The sequence below is a fragment of the Panicum virgatum genome, chromosome 9N (genome assembly GCF_016808335.1).
Source record: "Panicum virgatum strain AP13 chromosome 9N, P.virgatum_v5, whole genome shotgun sequence".
Taxonomy (NCBI): domain Eukaryota; kingdom Viridiplantae; phylum Streptophyta; class Magnoliopsida; order Poales; family Poaceae; genus Panicum; species Panicum virgatum.
Genome location: NC_053153.1, coordinates 16,357,143 through 16,364,286, shown reverse-complemented (window position 1 = coordinate 16,364,286; position 7,144 = coordinate 16,357,143). Strand labels below are relative to the sequence as shown.

Below are 7,144 nucleotides of genomic sequence, written 5' to 3'. Positions count from 1 at the left end.
GATCATGTTCTTTTACTTGGCGAAGTCTCATGTTTGGTAAGGACTTGTTACAAAGAGGCATTGTCTGGAGAGTTGGGAATGGGGAAAATATAAGAATTACTAGAGATAGATGGGTCTTAGATGCACCGTGCCACACAGTTAAACCCACTGTCTTTATTCCTGATGAGCTAAGAGTGAGTGCTTTAATTGACACAACAACAGGTCGATGGAATGAAGAATTAATTGCTGCTTGCTTCTCATCTGCAGACGCAAGCAGAATCCTCCAAATCCCGTTGACCTGTAACAGGGTTCCAGATTGTGTCTCTTGGCCATGGACAAAGACGGGGACATTCACTGTCAAATCGGCGTATATTATGGCGAGGTGTCAGCAAGTGCACTTGAAAACCAGTGCTCAAGGTAAAGGTGCAACATCAAACCAAGATCTAGCTGCCAATGATTGGAAGAGGCTGTGGAAAATTAAAGTACCACCCAAGATGCTAATTATGTTGTGGAGATTTGTTCATGATTGTCTCCCCACAGGTCAACAATTGAAGAATAGGAACATTACAGCATCAGAGGTTTGCTGCCATTGTGCTGGAGAGGAGAATCTGCATCACACATTTATAGGCTGCCAGTATGTGGCTGAGGTATGGAAGGAATTAAAGAAACAAACAGGTCTCAAAATTAACCAAAAATGGTGTGGTTCTGCAAGGAATTGGCTATTTGACATCTTGTCCAGGTGCACCAGTAGAGAGACTACAATTCTAGCTATTGCATTTTGGCATATTTGGGAGGCTAGAAATGCAATGAGAAATGGAGAAACTGAACTGCACCCATGGTGCTTGGTGGAAAAAATTCTTGCATATGTGGATATGGTCTTCCTGCATTGCTATCAATCTATCTCCCCCAAAAGGTGTGAATCCACAATGCCAAATCAATGGAGTCCACCGCCGGAGGGATGGATTATGATTAATGTAGATGCAGCTATTTTTGCGGATGCAAATCGTATGGGTCTGGGCTTAGTGGTCCGTGATCATAGAGGAGAATTCTTGGCCGCGTTCAGGCAAGGGATCGACAAAATCACAAACCCAGAGTTGGCTGAGACGATTGCTTTCAGGCGTGCACTTTTCTTTGCCATGCAACTGCCATATGATAAAGTTGTGGTGGCCTCTGACTGCCTGACACTGATCAACAAGTTACGATCAAGAAAGGTGGATCGCTCACATACAGGGATTATCGTTGAAGATATTAAACAACTGATGAGAGTTTCCTCTGTTGTCTTTTCTTTTATCCATGTAAGTAGAAATTGTAATGAGGTAGCTCATGCTTTGGCCAAGTCAGCTGATCAGTTGTGTGTGTCAGAATGGTTTCATTCTCCTCCTGAACTTATTTTGTCAAAACTCTGTAATGATCGCCGTTGATCAATGAAAGCTACCTATTGCTCTCAAAAAAGTAATTGTATTATATATTACGAATGGAATCAGTCGGTGCTCCACCACGCTTCCTCAAGTGGATCGATGGAGCGAGTATGGTTCGCTCCGTGGAGCAACCATCCCCATCAATAATCTTACGCAACTTTAAGTTAAAAATATATAGAGATTAAGTTGGATAGTGAAGAGAGTATGAACCATAATCCGTTACCATCTCCACGCGCTGCAGTTGATCCCACTCGCTTGCAGCTAAACTACCGCGGACTCGGATTAGTGCGCCATAATTCGAACTTTGTGGTTGCCGGGAGATTAGGTTATCCTGTTTAAGGGTAGCAGCCGAACCGTGATTTAGTAAAAAGTAGGGAAGGCGTATCTGAAGATGGGCGAAAAGGCTACAACGATCTATATCTTCCCGGCCGGCGACCATCACCGCAGAGCTGGATGGATCATTATCCTTTACTTGCCGCTCTGGACATCTTCAAGCGTTCGGCAACGAGTTCTAAAGGAATATGGCCTTGTTTAGATTCCAAAACGCAAAATATAATTTTTTTTAAATCGCTTGCATGATGTACTAAATGTAGTCAAAAAATAAATCGCATTACACAAATAGACTGTAAATCGCGAGACGAACCTAATGAGTCTAATTAGGACGTGATTAGACACTAAATTTTTTACAGTAAACATGCTCTAATGATTGATTAATTAGACTCATTAGATTGGTCTCGTAGTTTACAGACGAGATCTGTAATTAGTTTTGTGATTAGTCTACATTTAATACTACAAATATTGAAGATTCTCTTCTAAAAACGCAAAAATGCAAAATGCAAAGTGAACTAAACACACGGCAATACACACTTTTTGCTGCCATGGTTTGGAGAAAGGCCCTGTTTAGATCCCAAAACGCAAAATGCAAATTTTTTGTAAATCGCTTGCATGGTGTACTAAATATAGTAAAAAAATAAATCGCATTACACAAATGGATTGTAAATCGCGAGAAGAATCTAATGAGCCTAATTAGGATGTGATTAGACACTAAATTGCTACTGTGATGCTACAGTAAACATGCTCTAATGATGGATTAATTAGGCTCATTAGATTCATCTCGTAGTTTATTGACAAAATCTGTAATTAATTTTATGATTAGTCTACATTTAATACTTCAAATATTAAAGATTTTCTTCCAAAAATACAAAAATGCAAAATAATCTAAACAAGCTTAAGCTGTTTGTAACTGAGCTCGAGCCGCGTAAGAACGAAGCAGCCGTGGGGGGAGCGTGCATTGACCTGACGCAATGAGAAAAATTGGTTGTGTAGCATCAAAAGATGACGACTTTAGTAAAATATCATTAAAAGCCTTCGGCCCCGTAAAATACCCCTGAAAACTCGAACGTTACCCGAATGTAGCACTCTATCAGTTAAGTCAGTCACGCCATCGTCTTCTTCCACAGGCCGGCGCTGGAGAAGGCAGAACGTGGCCCCCGTGGGGAAGAATGGCGCCGCCTCTAGCGCAGGAATGAGCGACGCGGCCTCCGCGCACGAGGAACGTGGAGCACATGTCGTGGCGAGGCAGCCGGGTAGCCGGCGCTGGGGCGGAACACACAAATGCCGTCGCGAGCAGGCGCGCCCCGCCGCCGGCGCGGACGCTGTCGCGAGCAGGGCCCATGGCCAGAGCACGCGGATGCCGTCGCGGCGACAAGGGCGAGGTGCTAGGCCTCGGCGCGTGGACGGCATCGCGAGCCGGCACACCCCGCCGCCACCGGCGCGGACGGTGTCGCGAGCAGGCTGAGACGGACGGCGCTCTCGCTCGCGCGCGCTTCCGTTGCCGCCAATCCCCATTTTTGCGTGCTGGCAGAGGAGGCCGCCGCCGCGTCGCGGGTGCTGCTGCGGGAGGGCCACGCCTGCCTGACAGGCGCACTGCGCCTGCCCCTGGCCGCCGGGCCGCCGCCGCGCCTGCGCGTCGGGCCGCATAAAGCAGCGGCTCGCGCAGATCCTGACGCGCTCCTCCTGCACCACCAACACCACGTCCGCCGACGCCGGCGCCAACGCCAGCGCGTTCACGGCCTTCGTCAGCCTCGCCCGGGCCGGCGCCGACTCCTCCCCCCGCTAGCCGGAAGCGCTGCCCTCCCCATGCTTCTGCAACCCCTGCACCTACGAGCAGCACACGGCCGAAGGCCTCCCGCGCCGCCGCCGCCGCCGCCGCCGCCGCACCCGGAGCGCATCTCTAGTCCACATATCCGTGGACTGCACCAGCGGGGCCGCGGCCGCCTCCTCGGGCCGGCGCTCGGTGCACTCCGACGCGCCGCTGTGCAGCGCCTGTCGGTGCCGGCGAGGGACGTCGGGAAGTGGAGCAAGGGCGGCGGCAGGGGCAAGCCAGCGGCGCGGTCCCCGTCGGTGTCGAGGCGGCACCTGTCGTCATCCTCCTCGTGGGGCCGCGCGTGGCGGCCCTGGAGCACGCCCGCGCCGTACAGCTGGTCGCCCTCCTCCGCCTCCTCCTGCTCACCGCCACCTTGGGACAGCTTGCAAAGCGGAGGGCCGGTGCAAGTGCTTGAGCTGTAGCCATTAAAGCTGTTGCTAGTGTGATTCGTCCTCACCGTTCTCCATGGCGACAGGGCGCCGCGGGATCTCCTGGTCTTGGGGATTTAGGGCCGTGTGTCATTCTGGAGGGTGGCCGGAGGCAGCATCTGCGGGCGCAAAATCGAAGGAAGCTCGCGACGATGCAAAGCGAAGGGGCGAGCGGTGGTTGGCAGCAACAAGGCGACCTCGCTAGCTCCCACGGGCCAGCTAAGCATGGAGACGGGACGACCTGGACGGCAGTTAGACGTCGTTTTCTCTTACCGTGACGGAATGGTAGATTCAGGTAACATTTTCAATTTTCAGTGGTATTTTACGGAGCCGGATATTTTTAATGATATTTTACTAAAATCGTCATTTTTCGATGCTACACAGTCAAATTTTCCCGTCAGAATGCTCCAACACACTAGCTCGCTAGCTCATTCATTCATGGCGGCAAAGATACTAGTACCGGTGTACTGTTCGCATCAAGGTGTGCGGATCCTGCCAAGTTGTGCGTAGGTAGACAATGACAGGTACGGTACTTACTCCGATCCATTAATGATCCCAAACCTTCTTCGCCAGTCGCCACAGGTTGGCAAGGCGTCGTTCGCTGTCGCGGCCGCGCCGGCGGCCCCTCCTGGAACAGGGAAACCCCGTGTGGTGCCGAGGATTCCCTCTGTAGCACTGCACCGCGAGTCGGGAGGCGCCGGCCGACGGCACGGCGGCACGAAGGCAGGGGAGGATCTGCAGCTGCAGCTGGAATGGTTGTTCCGCGCCTGTCCTGATCGGGCGTCGCGCCGGGCCGCACCCATTCCTTTCAGCGGCTCTGGGCGGTGACACTGATGTACCGGCCGATCTGTCAAGTTGTTCATCGGCAAAAACGGGGCGATATGGACCAGTAGCTGACTGTTATTTTGAGATTCCTATAAAAAAGATCCCAATCGGATTTGTTAAAAATTTAAGGTGGATGTGAGGTTTTAGTTTTACGGTCCGGCTTTCAATGTTGGATCTATGTATAGATCCCGTCATGCTGATGTGTATATGCAGCATATTGACTTATCTTGAACAAACTTTAGCTAATTTGGTTAAAAAAAATTATATGTGAAGGAGAGCTTTAAAATTCTAGAGTTCGACGACCTAGGCCACACATATAGCCATAATGATTTTTCTTATTATTAAATCTTTTGATTTAGTCAAACTAAGGGTAAACTCATCCAGATGTTGTAAGTGTTACACCAAATCATTGTACATCTAGCCTCATTATCCATCGAACCAATCTTGTCCGATTAAACTATCAAACCGTCAAAATTAGTCTGGGACCTAACCATTATTAACTTTAAGTGAGGCCTGACCGAGTGGTCAGGTGCTCTCAGTAGCACCTCTGCCTGACGACTGGGGTCGAACCCCCTCGGGGGCGGATTTTCCGGTTTGCGCAGCCGCATTGTGGTCGTTAGGGGCAAAAAAAATCCATCTCGTTGTGCTCGCCGCAAGACTTGGCCCTCTCGGGCATGGGCCAAGGTTCGAGGAATTTTTCCGCGGTAGGGAGAAACCGGGTTGCTTCCTCTTAATGAAAAACGATGGGGTCTGTTCAAACCCCACCCCGCCCCCCTCCCCCTTCGGCCGCGTTTTTTAAGTGACATCCCCTCCCCATCCGAGCGATCCTAATTGTATGACTGGTTTTTTTGTGTGGACTTGGATTCATGTATTTTGCTCGTACAATCACAAATCGTCAGCTTGCTCGATGCGATGGATTTCTCCGATTCAGTAACTAAAATCTTTATTTGCCGCTAGAAAAATGCAATTGCACCTAAAGGAAAATTAAAAGCCTGGCACCAGTAGCTGCAACACACGTGGTCGCATGATGGGCAAAAATGTAAATTCGGGTGATCGCTCCAAACCCTAGATTTCTCGAGCTATAACAGGGCTCTCCTTTCTCGTATGCCAGTCAGCAGTCAGCTCCGCCGCCAGCTCTCTTCTGCCACAGCCACTTCCCCCGCTCACGACTGTTTTGTTCATGGTAGCAGCGTTTTCCACTTGTCATTTCGATCTGAATCCTTGTTGGTTTCGTTTGGCTTTGGTTTTGTGCCTGGAGGAGTTTCCTGTTTCTTGATGACGAGCGCATCTATAGATGACGAGTCCGAAATCCATTCAAGTTTCCCGTGAGGACAAATCGAGGCATTTGTTCGAGAGAAATGGCTCCTCTTTTCCTGGCTATGCTTCAATTCGTTCTTCCTTATGTTTTGGCGGGGCGTGGGGATGAGTTTTGGAGGAGGATCTATTTCGTTCTGCTTAGACTGCACCGTACAACTCTGCTTCCATTCGAGGGACTTTTAAAGTTTTGTGGATTCGTTTCTTCTTGTGAGGAGCAGCCCTGATGCAGCAGTGATAGTAAAAGAATGAAAGCCCGTTTAGTTCCCAAAAATTTTCACCCAAAAATTTTCACCTCCTCTTTGAACACATATATGAAACACTAAATGTAATTAAATAACAAAACTAATTACACAGTTTGGATGTACACGACGAGACGAATCTTTTGAGCCTAATTAGAGCATGATTAGCCATAAGAGCTACAGTAACCCACATGTGCTAATGATGCGGTCAAAGGCCTCAAAAGATTTGTCTTGCGGTTTCCAAGTGAGTTCTGAAATTAGTTTTTTAATTAGTGTTCGAAAAGCCCTACCGACATCTGATCAAACACTGATGTGACACCCAAAAATTTTTGTTTTTGGAAACTAAACGCCCCGACTCTACGATCATGAGGTTCGTGCTTTAAAAGAGTACAAACCATGATTACTTTCAAGCACTGTTGAGCCGCATCTTGCTCCTCTTTCCTCATCTTATGCAAGCTTTCTTCAGGATTGTTTGTTTCCATGCTCGTGATCGACACCTGGGCAAGATTTGCTGTAGGTCAGCCACCGAGCACCGAGAAACTCTTCAGGTTCGTTTTATAAAAAAGAGAGAACAGATGATCAGATGGTGGCATTTACCAACTCGAATCCGACATGGAATAACTTGCCAAAAACATGCACTGCAGCCGGTTCCGAAGTAGCCAACAACCCTCTAAAAATTACTAAAAATGAGTAACATCAGCGGTATGTCATACTTTGATACAACCGAGAACGGAAATCCGGACTAGAAACGTTGCCGCTGAGGCATAACGCGAATGATAATTGACAGTGACA

At 48.9% G+C, this 7,144-nt stretch overlaps 1 non-coding gene across 1 annotated transcript; it reads left to right on the top strand.

Moving 5' to 3' along the window:
* Positions 1-6,066: 6,066 nt before the first annotated feature.
* LOC120693701 lies at positions 6,067-6,154 on the top strand. Its single transcript, XR_005683156.1, has one exon. It is a non-coding gene; the product is annotated as a small nucleolar RNA SNOR75 (small nucleolar RNA).
* The last annotated feature ends 990 nt before the right edge of the window (positions 6,155-7,144 follow it).